Genomic DNA, 14385 nt, shown 5'->3' with positions numbered 1-14385 from the left:
AAGCAATGACACTAAGCAAAAATGAAAACTGGCATACAAAATATGGTTTCATATACTTCAGCAGAATTTAAGGCATTTAGAGTAAGTGTATAAAGAGGAGGCAATGACAAAAATCACAAGAGGTTTCAATGAAGCAGATAAAGAAATCTTAAACTGCATAAACAATCGTCAAAATACTTGCAATCTACAGTTTTAGTGTCCATTCAAGTCTAACTCAGAAAATGGTACTGGTAAGGGCTGTATTCCAATACTGGTACAGTAGATTATGTTACTTAAAACACTTGCACTTAGCAGTCTAATGCAGTCTTTTGTAGGTGGAATTTAAACTCGCACACTAAATACCATTCAAAGTACTTCAAGACTTGGGTCCTTCAGTGGAGAAGCTGTGGTTACTGCAATGTTGTTCATTAAAATGTTTTGGAAAAGAGGGGGCAGAGTGAAAGTTGCACATTCTTTCCCTAATACACAATATACCTGCTAGGTAATTCTTCTTATTTTATGGTCTGTAGAGCATGGTTCCCCATAATACGTCTAAATCTTTGTTGGTGTGAGAATTTTTAAGATGGAACAATGACTTTTGTCTGGGGAGTGGGGGCAGCAACTGTACTAAGTTCTGCATATTTTATTTAATATGGCTTGGAATGGATACTTTTAGGCAGAGTAAAAAACTGGGAGTCCATATTCTAGTTGTGATTACAAAATATTCATCCAATGGCCTCCCTAATGGTCACGGAAAAAGTGAGATTTTCCATGCCCCAGAATATGAACTTTTGGATACTTGTTCTATGTGTAGGTAGTAAAGAGTCTGCACTAAATGTACCTCTAGAAATTTGACAGGGTGTGTTTGTCAATGGGTTTGGATATGGTCCACATTGTACCAGTTGTTGGGAATGGAAACTAACTTGAGAATAGCTCCAAAAAAGACTGCTTTTATTTTTGCAGAGTTAAGGGTTTTTTTTGGGAGGTTAGCCAATGTGAATTTGTTTTATTGGCCTTTTCCAGCAGCGTCTTTATATTTAAAAGAGAAAGCTACGAACTAGAAACAGTCATAATTGTTAAGTACAATGGGGAGTTCTAGATAATCAACTGGAAATATACTGATGTATAATGAAAAGGAGCAATAAATACTGATCGTTGGAACTCTGACTATTCTGGTAAGAAAAGGATCACTATTTCAACTGCAGAGAAATGGTTAAAGATGTTTTGGAATTACTCCGTTGCTTTTTGACTTGAGCCACACTTCTTAAGGCAATCTCTAGTCTTTGGTAGTCTGCAAAGTCAGATTCTTCTCTTAAGTCAAAAATGGCAGACATTAGATATACCCCTGTCCATATCCATAAGAATTTCACTGAGTTCACAGGATAGTGACAATAATGCTGCCTATTCAGAAGATGACTATCTGAAGGAGGCTTTGGTCCTTAATGTATTCATCCAGTTGCATACAGGGTATTCTTTCTAAGAGTTTTCCTCAGTCTTAGTACGTAAAGTGACTTAAGTCAAAAGTGGCTTGGGGGTTGGCACTGGTTTGATGATGGCATGTTTCCGAAAAGTGCTTTGACCAAAGGAGAGATTGTAGACAAGTTCTAGGGTCATAATGATGAATTTGCTGCAGACTTTAAGCAAGGGAATCTGGGTATCAATTCCAAGTGAAGTGTCATGAGGAATTTTATTGATAGATTTTTTGGAATTGGGGAGCAGGATACTGGAATTGGTTAGATGGCATGGAAAGTGAAAATGAGTAACAGCTAATGGTCCCTGCAAACACAAGATGACAGCACTGTTATTAGAAATGTATGCAAATAACAAGCAAGCACACACATGTGCTTAAATGTGTGTGGACATGTGTGCATACACAGATATGTATGTGTGTATGTATGAAAGTATGTGCACATTTTATATACTTGTCAGCATGCACACCCACCCACACTTTAAATGTGCTTTTATTCTCTGCTCCTGCCTCATCTTCTAATTATCTATTTCTCTCCTCAGAGTCTCATAATTTTGAGTTCATGTTATTTAGCTTTGTAATTCACTCCCCCAGGCTAATGTAAATGCCACAAACAGAACCTATAAGAAAGGTCTAGTTATCAAAGGCTGCTTCCCTGCATGTGCTAAAATCCAGCTACACTGCTACAAAAGCCCAAGAGTACAACTTAGTTTGTGCTAACTTGCGTTTACATCTTGTTTCTACTGTGTGCCAGCGGTGCAACATTTCAAGTCCCTTCCCCTCCAAGAGACAGAAGCCAGCATAATTTATTTAGTCCCAAACAGCTCCTCCAGCACTTGGATCACTAGCTGATTGTCTGAGAAAGAGAATTCATCACCTCTACACCATGCAAAACTTTTTGTAACCACACATATGAATGAACAGTTCAGCAATGAATAGAAATAAAATACTGCAATGAAACCTCAAACTCTAAGCATACAGAGGCAGAATAAAAAATACACTTTCCATAGGTTCATTATAACTGAAGTTAAAGTCACTGCTGCAGTACAAATCCTTGGTCATGCAAATTAGGCACAGGTGATGGACATCTGTCTTCCAGTCAGACTTTCACAGCTTTCTGATGACTCCAACATAGAATTCTCTGTGCCCTTGACTGGGAACAGAGACTTTCAGCACACAAGTCTTTCTGTTCCCAGTCAAGGGCAATGGCCACCATGTGGCTTAGAAAGTAGTGCAGTCCCGAGTCACTTACAGTTCCTGTTTGGCTGATGGCTACCATCAAGATTGCACTGCCCCAAGGGCCTGGCTAACTGGGCCCTGCCCTTGACCTGTAAAGCTCACTGGAATAGAAAAAGAAGTTATGTACTTACCATAAAGTTCGATGTTTGTAGTCCATCTCGCCCTTCATTCTTGCACTTAGGATCGGAGCCGAACCTTGACTCCGACTCGGCCATTCTCTAGCTCAAAAACTTCTGGTTGTCTTGTGGCTAGGAGGTATCCCATGATGCACTGCTAACATAACCCAGATCTTGTTTACTGCAAGGAGAAACATACAGAGGCAGAGTAAACCATGTTGAAAGGACCCAACATAACCATAATGCAGTAGTCACTCCACTCCCACATCCTCAAAGAGGGGGGCAGGAGGGAGGGTTTGTAAGAATGAAGGGCGAGATGGACTACAAACATCGAACGTTATGGTAAGTACATAACTTCTTTATGTTCTGTAGTCTGATCTCACCTTCATTCTTACACTTGGGACAGCGTCCCCAGCATCTTCATCTTGGGTGGCTCATTGGAAAATGCTCCCGAGTACTGTGGAACCAAAGGAAGACCTGTTCCTGGAAACCATATCTAATTTGTAGTGAGTAATGAATGTATGAGGTGAAGCCCATGTTGCTGTTGCACAGATATTATCTATTGGAATTTTTGCCTGAAAAGCTACAGAAGATACAGACCTGGTAGAATGAGCTTTCATCTTGAAGGGAAGATCTTTGCCACTGGCTGTATAGACAAAGGAAATGCAGCTGGAAATCCACTGAGACAATGTGACTTTAGAAACTGGAAGGCCCTTCCTTGTATCTGAAAAGGAAACAATTGATCTGACCTTCTGAAATTCTTAGTTCTGTCAAGATAAAAACGCAATTGTCTATGCACGTCCAGTTGGTGAAATATGTACTATGCCTTGTTAGAAAAATTAGGGAAGAAAACAGGTAATTCAATGGACTGATTAATATTGGCCTAAGAAGAAACCTTATGAATAAAGAAAGGGTTTGTCCATAAGAAGACCCTATCTCTGTGAAACACCAAATAAGGGGGCTTAATGGAAAGAGCTTGCAGTTCAGAGATACTCCTTGCAGAAGATAGCCACTAAAAATATAGTTTTCCATGATAAGAACTTAAGGTCATAAGTTGCTGAAGGTTCGAAGGGGCTTCAAGTAAGTCTATGGAGTACGAAATTCAAATCCCATGGTGCCACCGGATCCAAGACTGGGGGTCTTAAGGTGGCCCCTTTAAGGAAATCTCTGCAGTCCATGAGCCATAAGGTTGGGGCCATTAGCCAAATGAAAGGTAGAAGTAGCTGCCAGTTGAACTTTAATAGTGGCAGCTGCTGAACCTTGATGGAACAGCTGAGAAAGGTACTCTAAAATGGCAGAAATGGGAGCTGTGTAAGGATCGAGGTTTCTCTCACGGGCCCAAAAGGAGAATCTTTTCCATTTACTGGTATAAAAGTCTTTCTGGTCGAAGGTTTGAGAGAGAATGTCAGAATGTGTATAACCTCAGGAGAAAAGTCATGAAACCTGACTAGGGATGGAATTGGAGCAGCCAAGCTGTCAGATTGAGGGTGTGGAGAGAGGGATGGAACACTCCTGACATGTGCGTCAGCAAATCTGGCACTGGGTCCAGAGTCCACGATTCGTCCATTAGATAAGGTCTGAGAGGCCAGTAAGGAGCAATTGGGATCATTTTGCTTCCCAAGGATTTCTGGATTACCTTTGATATCAGGGAGAATGGTGGAAAAGCATAGAGAAGTCCCGAGGGCCAATCGTGAACAAGTGCATCTCTGGGTGTCTCCCCTTCCTGGGGAATTGGGGTGAAGCAGCTGCTGCATCTGGCATTGAGAGGGGTGGCAAAAAGATCGCAGTAAGGCTGACCCCATTTGCAAAAAATTTGTTCTGCAATGTATGTGTTCAGAGACTACTCGTGAGGCATCAGAATAGCCTTGCTGAGCCTGTCTGCTATCATGCTGGATTTCCCCGGAATGTGCGTTGCGACCAGAAAGCATTGGGAAGACACTGCCCACTCCCACACTCGAAGGGCTTCTCTGCAGAGGGGATAAGATTTGGTCCCTCCTTGTTTATGTACCACACCACCGACATATTGTCCGAGTGGATCACAATCGTCCCTAAAGGAAAAAACCTGTGAAGTGCTTGCAACGCCAGAAGCACTGCACTCATCTCCAAGACACTGATATGCAAATGAGCCTCGTGTTCCTGCCACGTGCCTTGGACTGTTCTCCCTAGATAATGCCCCCCCACCACCCTATCTGGGAGACATCCATGGTCACGGTGGCAACAGGGGAGGGAGGAACAATTGGTCTGCCTGTGTTTAGATTGCTGTTCTGGGTCCAGTAGCAAAGATCCTGTTTGCACAAATCTGTTATCAGGATGGGGTGAGAAAGAGGTAGATATTGCAGTGACCATTGGGCAAAGAGTAACCATTGCAGAATCCTCATGTGCAGTCTTGGCTAATGGGACTAATGTTATTGTAAAGGCCACTATCCCTAACAAATTGAGCACCACCTTTGTTTATGCTTTCCTTAGAGGAAGTCAGCTCAAAACTTGTTCCCAGAGGTTCTGAATTCTTTCTATGGGAGAGTAAGCCCTCATTGAGACTGTTTATTTCAACGCCAATAAAATTCACATGCTGAGAGGGCGATAATGCAGATTTTTGCCAATTTACTGTAATCCCTAACAGTAAGCAAGCTGAAATGGTAGTGTCCCTGGCCTGTAACAGTAGATGCCTGGTGGTGGCTGTCAGGAGCCAGTCGTCCAGGTACGGAAACACTTGGAATCCCCGATGTCTCAAGTGAACCATTACCACTGCCATGCATTTGATGAACACCCTGATTGCTGTGGTGACACCAAAGGGCAGGGAGTGAAACTGATGACTGGCCCCCAGCCGGAAGCATAAGTGACTCCTTGATGCCCTGTCCATCTTGATATGGTAGTATGCATCTTGGAGGTCTACGGAGCACATCCAAATGTCTTTCCCTAACAATGGGAGTATCGACTATAAGGTGGCCATTCAGAACCTGGACGTCTGTACACATTCGTTCAATTTGCTGAGATCCAAGATGGGTCTCAAGTCCCCTGTTCTTTTTGGCACCAAAAAGAATCTGGAGTAAGTCCCTAATCATACTTGGTCTGCGGGGACGGGTTGGATGACATTCAGCAACTTTTGGATTTCTAGAGTTGTGGAATCCCTGTGATTGGGTGGAACATCTGGGATTCGTCTGATCCAAGGAGGTGGATGAAAGAAGGGAATATGGTAACCTCTGGTAATTCTTTAATACCCACTTGTCTTGAGTGATGTCGTGCCAGGTTTCTGGGTATGAAGATATATGACCCCCGACTGGCTCCAGAGGCACACAGTTGGGCCTCCTTTCAGGAGCACTGATAGGGACGACCATGAAAGGAATCGCGGTCTCCCTGGTTCTGCGGACCTCCCCTGCCTCTAAGGCAGCGTCTACCGTTATTTCCTCCTCCTCTGCCTCTGGAGAAGGAATCACCTTGTGCGTCCTGAAAAAACCTCTGCGACTTCTTGAACCACATTTTACCACACTTTTGCCCTTTGGGAATAGGGTCTAGAAGGAACAGAAAAACGGACTCCAATGGCAAACAGGATTTTTCCTTCCTGTTTGCACCTGGTGAGTGTGTCCTTTACCTTGGTTCCAAACAACGAGGATCCAAAGGGAGCATTGGTAAATGTAGACTTAAAGGCCTTTGCAAAGTTACACAAGCTCATCCAGGTATGTCTTCTAAGAGAAACCCCTGAACCCAGCTGCCTTACTCACTCCATCAACTGTGCAAGATATCAGCCTCATGGAGTTTACGATAGAATTTAAGGTAGACATCTGTGCGTTAACCCTCTCAGATACCGCTTCAGATAAGTTACCTTGCAGAGTCTCTCCCAGTTCTTCTAAAACACATCTCTAGAGCCTTGTGAAGTGAGACAGGTAGTTCAGCGATCCAAGTGTAAAAGCCGCTAAAGAAAAGACGGGCTTCCCATACCTATCCATCGTTCGAGACTCCTTGTTTGGTGGATGGACAGTGGAGGAAGTTTCAGCAAGTTCCTTTTTGGTAGCTGCTGCCACCACCAAGGCATCTACTGAAATGCCCTTAGCAAGAGTCTTTTGTCCTGAGGTGCCGACAAAAATGTATTTGGTCTTCTAGGAACCAGTTCCACAGAACCAGAAGATTCCCACACCTTTCGACTCACTAAATCCAGTAGCTCGTCAAAAGGTGGAGACACTCAAGAGGCGGAGGGTTGAGACCCGAAAGCCTTCAGGTACACTGACTCCATCAGAAGGGGATGTGGTGGGCCAGCCGCACCTCTGTTTCAGGATTTCAAGGATATCTGCGAATGAGATATCATCAGAGGATGACTTGGGGGACCCTTCCGACTCCTCGAGGTCAGTGTCAGTGTCTGATGTAATGGACTCATCAGGGGAGTCAACATGTTTCCTCTTACAAGTTTTCTTCCTAGGTGGCTCCTCAGAAGGGTATTCTGGGGAGACCTTGGAAGACTGGGGACCACTCATGGAGGTTTCCTGAGGCTGCGAGTCTCTGCTGTGTTCGAAGAGAGAGGAAGCGGAGACTGAAGTCGGGCGCTTTAGGGGGGAAGAGTGTCTGTACCTGTGGTTGAAACGGAAGACCTGGACAGCACACGCCTCATCACCTCGAATGCCAATCCTCCCGGCTCTGAGGATGTCCCCTGCTCCGAAGATGTAGAGGCAATCTTCGGCGCCGAAAAGATGGGCTCCGAGGCAGATGTGGGATCCAAGCTCACCAGAGTCAAAGCACCGAGAGGTAGGCTCGGAACCAAAGAAGTTCAATTCCAAGCGTCCCCCTTGGGCCCGACCGGAGAACTGAGGATCCTAGACCTCACGGATGGCACCAAAAGGGTTGGAGTGGATATCGGAACCGAGACACCAACTGAGGTAGCTGGAATAGACCTTTCCACAACCAGAGGAACAGACATCCCTGGCTCTGGAAGCCCAGAGTGGCTCGGAGGAACACTGACAGAGTGTAAGGCACATTGGTCTCTGGAGCTGACGGACAGAGCCGAAAGTAAATTTGCCAGTGCCGAAGCCTGAAGCAGTCTGCGAACCACTCTCTCGACGTCATCAGAAAGGCTCATAGAGGACCTGGAAGATAGAGTGGGGGACCTAGATCGCTGAAAGATAAGTGACTTAAGAGTCGGGGTGACCGGTCGCAGTTCAGCTGACAGGCTCGGTTATCAGCTCCGAAACTCCTGGAGCCTAAACTGATGGATCCACAATAGAAACCTCTGTCAGCACGGAGACCAGTGGAGCCGGCGAGGATGTAGTCATTTTGGCAATTTTGTCTGGTGGCTCCAACGAGACGGATTGCATGGGAGACCGCCTTTTTGTATATTTGGCTTTATCTTTTTTGGAGGAAGGAGATTTAGAGCTGGAGGATGAAGAAGTCAACTCCTCCTCAAAAGAATGCTTCAAAAGTCCTTTCAAGATAAGTTTGTTCTTCCTCTACTGAAGAACACTGGGACTAAAGGCATGACAAAACAAGCAAGACTCGGAGGTGAATAGCCCCCCAAACAGTACACAGATTGTGCCCATCCATTAAGGACATTTTCTGGGCACATTTTGTACATTTTTTAAAGCCCAAAGGCTTGTGATCCTTAGTATCCTTAGACATAGTGCAATAAACAGCTAAGATAATGCACAAGAACTACCTCCCAACAAATAGACAGGCAACAGTAAAGACAATCAGGCAGACAGAGGACTAGGTCCTCTAACTAAAGCGGGCCTAGCCCAAGGTGAAAGGGAAACAAAGAATAACAATAACAATCAGCACAAGTGACGCGATGCAGGGATACAAGAAGGCCAATGGAAAAACAGCCAAAGCACAAACAGTACACAAAGAAAATGCAGCAAATTGTCAAACAGACACGGAATGCGCTAGCACACTAAACTATAGACTATAATTATTTTTAGTCAACAAATAACTAGCAAAAAAGTATTGAAAGTTTTCACTTAGCCACGGCCAAGAAGAAGCACATCTAAGCTCAACGAGCGGCAAAGGAGATCTGTGTTATATTAGTGGTGCATCATGGGATACCGCATAGCCACGAGCCAACCAGAAGTTTTTGACCTAGAGAATGGCCGAGTCGCCAAGTGTAAGAATAAAGGAGAGATACAGAACATAAAGCAGATTCCACCAAGAGTCCAGAGGTTTGAAATTCCAAGATGGCTGCACACTGACTAGCAGCTTAATTTCAGCTCTCCCAGTGTGAAATCAGAAACTCAGGCAAGCGCAAGTGAAATTTTCTTTGAGTAAATTTAAGTTGTTGATTAGTAAGTGCACTGCCTGGATGTCAGCAAAGAAGAATTTTACAGAAACAAAGATAAATCAACTACAAAAGGTAAGAAAACACTGGGTGGGAAGAATCCTGCAGCTGTTAAGCAAAAAGCAGGTCAAGCTTCTGCTTTGGTCCAAGACATCACTTGCAGTAGTCTAGAGGAAAAATAAGTCAAATATGCTCAAAACTGATTAAAATAAACAAAACACTAAAGGTGTAGATCAACTCAAACAACAAAAAGCTAGGAAAAAAATGGAAGCTTTAAACAGATATTTAGATTAACTACAATGGTCAGAGGTCGAAATGAAGAAAAGGCTGGCTGAGTAAGAAATAAGAAGACATGTTTACAAAAAGGGTAGAGGTGACAGAACACAAGGAAAACAGTTTCTCTGGGAAAAACAGATTTTCTGCTGTATTATGGAAACTGGAAGGAATAGACTGCATTAACTTTATGAAAGCACAAATAAGCAACTGGGCTGGCATTCCACAGCAGGAGCTGTTAAATGAAGGGGTAACATTGTGTGTATGCGCCAAACCTGGCCATGAGAAAGTAGCCAAGACCTGTATTACTAAAGATACAATCATACCAGAAAAGAGTTGATTCTGAAAACTGTGGCAGAAAGGCAAAGTACAAAAAGTTGGAGACAGAGTACTTGTGGAAAATGGTCATACACTGTACACCAAGAAGAGGAGGGGCAAATTTATTCCAGCAATCAGAGAATGTAGGGAAGCATATGTCAGATTCAGGCTACTGTATCCAGCTTCAGAATATTTCTTCCTGGAGTATCAAAGTAATTTCTGATGCAGATCAGGCTAAAGAGGAAATACAAAAAAATGTTGTCCAAAAAAAGTGAACTATCCAATAATAAAGCTTATACACAGACTTTGCCAGTGAAACTTTTTTCAATACTCCAAAGGAAAACACTTGAAAATGAGAAAAGCACAGGAGTTGACTAACTGGGAATACCTTGGAATAACCAGAGAGTAGAGTTGAGAAATGAAGACATAGAAAACCGAAAACTCTGAAATTAATGAAAAATGTAGGATTACAAACCAATCATATTTCTGAAATACAGCTGAAGAAAAACTGGAAATAGTGGACTTTTTTCACTTTGTTAAACTTATAGGGGACTCCAGTACATTTGCCCTACTTCATGTCATTAATGTTTTGGAAGAACATTAAAGGGAACATAAGAGGAGGGAAAAAGAGGCAACAACTTTTGTTCTTAGTATTTTTAATAAACATTACATGGCATAAATTGAGTCTAGTACAGTAAAGCACTTTCAGTTATTTTTGCATACTATTAGATGTCTCCTTTTTTGCTTCCTTCTTTTGTAGTTTTCAGAAATATAGGCAATGCAATGTAAAGAGAATAAAGCCTGGACAAAAGCATGTTTAAAATAATAGGCTGTAATCTTAGGTTGTTCAGGTGGGAGGTGGAATATTAAAGTATACAGATCATGGCACAAGTAGAGCTGACATGTTGTTTCTTTCTTACGTTTACATAGTAAAATGTAGCATTGGAGCTGGAGCATTTCTCCCCGGGCCTCCGCTGAAAACAGGATCTGTGGAACCTAGTCGGACTTTCCCGGTCAACAAATGTTAAATAAATAAAAAAAAAATAAATAAAAAACATAGGGGTGACTGGCTTAAGGCCATTTTATTGATCGAACAACATTTAAGTGGAAAGCAAGTAAATAGAAGACTGAAGCAAATAAATGTTTACAGTATAACATGAGAAAATTGTAGATGAAGGCAACTATGCATCTTTTTTTTATGCTTCCATGAAGACACGTTGATAAGAGGGCAATACTTTAATCTTAAAAATTATGTTTTTTGAAAGCATTCAAGTTGTTTACATCAAGGACAGGAATAAAGGCAAGACAAAAACAGACAGCATGTAGTGCAAGTAGACGTGCAGGCTGTCTCATGCATCTTAGCAAGCACAAATTAAAGTTATGTACTTAGCATAACTATGCATGTGTGGTCCACTTTCATTAGTCCTCAACTAATGGGTCACTGTTCTGGCTTGGCCTCATTTACTAGACTCTCTGATCCAACTCTCGCGCTCCTCCCTTTACCCATAATGCCCCAGTCTTCCTGTAATACCTCAGAGTCTGCTGCCTGATGAGCAATAAATAACTAACCTCAAGTTAAGACTAAAGGAAGGCTAGTAGAAAAAGTCTGGGGTTCGACCCTAGAACAGAGGTTCCACAACCACACGGTCACTCCAAAAGTTAAAGGGAAGGGGGAAAGGGGGTGGAAAGTTGATGAATGAAAATGGACAACACAGATGCATAGTTATGGTGCATACGTAACTTTCATATCTGATGTTGCCATTTTCATTCTTCCTCAAGTGATGGGACAGAGACTTGAACCAGCTACTTGAACCTTGGGTGGCCCTCATGGAAGTATATTCTGGAAATAAAATCCAATTTGTAATGAACAGAAGTGCAAGCGTTAGACCAAGTAGCTGTGGCACAAATGTCAACAGAATTTCTGGACTAGAATGCTGAGGATGTAGCCATGGTTCTGGTGTACACTAGGAGGTATGGGTAGGGACAAACCTTGCTGACTATAAACAAAAGATATGCAGTGTGCAATTCATCTGATCAAGACAACTTTAGAAACTGTTTTCCCAATTTCTTGGTGGGGAATGAGAAAATTGATCTTTCTGAAATCCTTTGTTCTATGAAGATGAACTTGAAGCTGCCCAAGTACATCCATGAGATGAAGCATTTATTCACCTTTATCAGCAAAGTTGGGAAAGAAAACGGGCAAACTGGAGGCTTCGATAATACTTCCCAAGGCTACTTTAGGCAGGAAGGAAGCTTTGGTTTGTAAGGTAACTATCTTTGTGGTATATCAAAAAACTCGGACTTGGAAGAGACAGTTAGAGCTAGGATACTTGTCTAGCACATGTAATGGCCACAAGAAAAGCAGTTTTCCAAGAAAAAAAATTTAAGTCAGATCTAGCCAATGGTTCAAAAGGACAAGAGATAAAAAGCCTCACCATTGTTAAATCCCAGGGTGGTGTAGAGTCCTTCACGGGGATGTAAGCAAAAAGGTACCTTTAAGAAAGCCTTGCACAATTTTGATGAAGCTAGAGAGGGAAGCATTTTCCCCTGAATGAAAATTAGGTATCACTGCTAACTGCACTAACAGTAGAAAAACTAGCCCCTTCATGACAAAGATGTTAAAAACGCCAGAACAGCAAAAATGGGGGCAATGAAGGAGGTCCAATTCCCTCTGTAAAGCCCAGAGAATCTCTCATTTACTTTTGTAGATTTTAGGGCCTTCTGAGAGGACAGCAATTTTTGTCAGACTGGGGAAGAATGCTTGGGGCTGAAACCATCAGTGGAAATGATGAGAGGGAAGGTCTAGACAGGGACCCAGTATCCAGGGAAGATTATTGAAGGTGAGACCCAAAGGAAAGGGAACCACACCTGAGGCCAAACTGGGGTAATGAGGATGACTGTGCTTTTCAACCAAAGTGCCTTAGAGGTATGGGGGAAAAGCGCAAAGGAGACAGAAGGGCCAAACATTAACAGCATTTCTCAGTGACTTCCCTGGAGAGGGGTCAGGGCAAAGAACCTGCTACAATTTTGCTTTGCTGTGGGGTGACGCAAACAGATCACAGCAAGGTTAATTCCAGTGATGGAAAACCCTCTCCACCACTAACTGATTGACAGACTAGTTGTTGGGCATCAGAATGAACCTGCTGAGTTTGTGGTCAAGCACAATGGATTTCCCCGGGATGTGCATTGCCATAACAAAGGACTGGTGGAGACTGCCCACTGCCACACTCATTGCCTCTTGAGGATAAGACCAGGTTTCCCAGTTTGTTGATGTACCAAACCAGAGAGATGTTTGTTGGTTTGAACTGCAATAATCCAGTGAGGGGAGGGCTTCCTGGAAAGCCTCCAATGTAGGAGGCCTGCTCTCATCTCTAGGACACTGATGTACAAATTGGTCTCTTCTGGGAACCAAATGCCTTGGACCGTCCTTCCCAAGAAATGTGCCCCACCCCCCTAGTTGGAAGGCATCTGTGGTAACCATGAATATGGGGGTGGGGCGGGGTGGAAGAACACAACAGCAGCTTTGAGAAACTTTGTCCGACTGAATCCACCAACACATGGTCTTTGGATACTTGTGTGAGTTTGACTGGCGAAGAGGATTTGGAAAAACTGACCACTGAACAGCTAAAGTCCAATGGAGAATTTGCATACAAAACTTGGCCACAGGATCCAAGGTTATAGCTACTGCCATCTACCCTCAAGTCTGAAGAATCAGTCTGGCTTGGGGGAAGGGAACAAACTTGTTCCACTTGACACCTTATAGTCTGTACTCTGGTAGTAGGGAAGCTATCTGACCAACTATGTCTAAAAGAGCACCTATGAATTTCCAGGATCCGAATATGTTGAAGATGCGACTTGCAAAGGCTGACAGATACCTAGGGATTGACATAAAAGGAGCAGGCAGCACTTGGATTTCTCGAGGAGATGCCTGGTTGGGGTGGTGAGGGGCCAGTCGTCTAGGTATAGAAATGCACTGAGTCCTATCAGTCTCGAGTGAGCTGCTACCATTGCCATACCTTGGTAAATTGTCTGGGGGCTGTGGTAAGACCAAAGGGCAGGGCTCTAAACTAACCGTGACTGACCCCCCTCAGCTGAAAGTGCAGAAATTATCGGGAGTCTGTTCATCTTGATGCAACAGTACACGCCCTGAAGATCAATCGAACACATCCAATCTTCCTTATGCAGAAACAGCTTGATGGACTGAGCCATGACCAATCGGAACTAGACTTCTTTACAAATTGATTCAGATTGCCGAAGTCAAGAACTGGTCTTAGGTTCCCCATTTTATTTGGCACTAAAGAATCTTGAGTATGTTCCATATCCTTTCTGGACTGCTGAGACCTTCTGGATAACTTTTGTCTAGCAGTTTTTGAACTTTTAAAGATGCTGCTTCCCTCTGGGTGGAACGTCTGGAAGCCTTTTCCTTTTGTTCGGGGGAACTTGTGAAAATGATATGAAACATCAGTATCCTTTATGATTGATGCCCACCCACTTGGGTGCAGAGACAAGTGACCGCCAACTGCCTCCAGAGATGAGCATTCAGCAACCTTGGGTTTATCTAAGGAGTCTCAAACTCAGACTCTGCATGCCTCCTTTGTCTTGAGGACAGCATCTTCCATTAAAACTTCTCCCTCTGCCCCTGGAGAGATATCTCCTTGTGAGTCTTGGAAAGGACCCTAGGACTCTAAGAACCATTTTCCTAGCTCCTTGCGGATTCTTGAAAAAGGATCTCAGACGGG

General features: G+C 43.3%; 1 protein-coding gene across 1 annotated transcript in view; it reads right to left on the bottom strand.

Moving 5' to 3' along the window:
- Positions 1-14385, bottom strand: part of GDI2 (GDP dissociation inhibitor 2) — a 771636-nt gene that overhangs the window by 124626 nt on the left and 632625 nt on the right. The gene's annotated exons all lie outside the window — the stretch shown is intronic.

This window comes from Protopterus annectens, chromosome 11.part0, assembly GCF_019279795.1.
Source record: "Protopterus annectens isolate FY-2018-M chromosome 11.part0, PAN1.0, whole genome shotgun sequence".
Lineage (NCBI taxonomy): Eukaryota > Metazoa > Chordata > Ceratodontiformes > Protopteridae > Protopterus > Protopterus annectens.
This window is presented reverse-complemented; position numbering and strand designations above follow the sequence as displayed.